The sequence below is a fragment of the Bison bison genome, unplaced genomic scaffold (assembly GCF_000754665.1).
Source record: "Bison bison bison isolate TAMUID 2011002044 unplaced genomic scaffold, Bison_UMD1.0 scf7180017864217, whole genome shotgun sequence".
NCBI classification, from domain to species: Eukaryota; Metazoa; Chordata; class Mammalia; order Artiodactyla; family Bovidae; genus Bison; species Bison bison.
The window spans coordinates 3,900,607-3,901,549 of record NW_011494789.1 but is presented as its reverse complement, the minus strand read 5'-3'; the positions used below and the strand labels follow the sequence as shown (position 1 = coordinate 3,901,549).

The 943-nt window shown below is 55.8% G+C and overlaps 1 protein-coding gene across 5 annotated transcripts in view; it reads right to left on the bottom strand.

Moving 5' to 3' along the window:
• Positions 1-943, bottom strand: part of DMTN (dematin actin binding protein) — a 27,574-nt gene that overhangs the window by 24,717 nt on the left and 1,914 nt on the right. The gene's annotated exons all lie outside the window — the stretch shown is intronic.

The window sequence follows — 943 nt, the reverse complement described above, 5'->3', positions numbered from 1 at the left end:
GGATGCCAGAATTGGTTACCCGAGGATTAACCCTCTCCTGGGGAGGACAGAATGGGAGGATTCAGGAGACCAGGTCCTTAGGACAAGAGACCAGGTTGGCCCTTCCATAACCCAAATCTCTGGGGGATAGAGCACAGCGGTGGTTAGTGGGAAGTAAGCAATTCTCTCTCCAGGGCAGGGTCTTCAAAAGAGAAGTTCTTGCTAGGGCATGCCCAGGCCCCTGCGTAGAACTGTGGGAACAGAGACACTGGGAAAACCACCCCCCACTCTGGGACCCTGTCATTGGCCTTTTGGTTCCCTCTGGGCTCAGCGCAGAGTCTGGTTCACGTGTGACCCCCGGGAGCAGGTGAGGGAGACCTGCCAGCTGACCCTGGCCCTAGCCCTGCCCCCTCTCCACCTCTGTGCACTTGCCTACCTAGGCAGTCCTTACCGTTGCCCTGGTAACCACTGCCCACAGCCGTTCAGCTGATGCTATCAGCTGTCCTTGGGGAAATCTAGAATCTGGGGAGGGGGCTCTGGGGTAACAGAATGGAAAAATCACAGGGGGAGGGTCGTGAGGGGACAGGTGAGAGTGTGCTCTGGGACTTCTTTCTCAAAGAGAGTAGGGCAGGAGAGGACAGGTAGGGACAGGAAGGGAGAGATGTGTCTGGGTTAGTGGGAGACAGAGAAGAAAGAATCCTGAAGGATGGGCTCCAGAAAGAAAGAAATTAAGACGACAGGTCGCTGAGTGGCTGAGGAAGAGTGGAAAGAATCTGGGCTTAGCTGTTGGATGTACCGCGGAATGGGAAGACAGGGAGAAACACAGGATCCATGGAACCATGAGAAAAAGACCAGGAGATGCTGCAGGAAGAGGTGCACCTGTGATGTGGCAGGAGCAGGCCACACACCCAGCAGAGGGGAACAGGCCTTTCTAGACAGCCAGCCTGGCCTCTCAGCTTTCTGA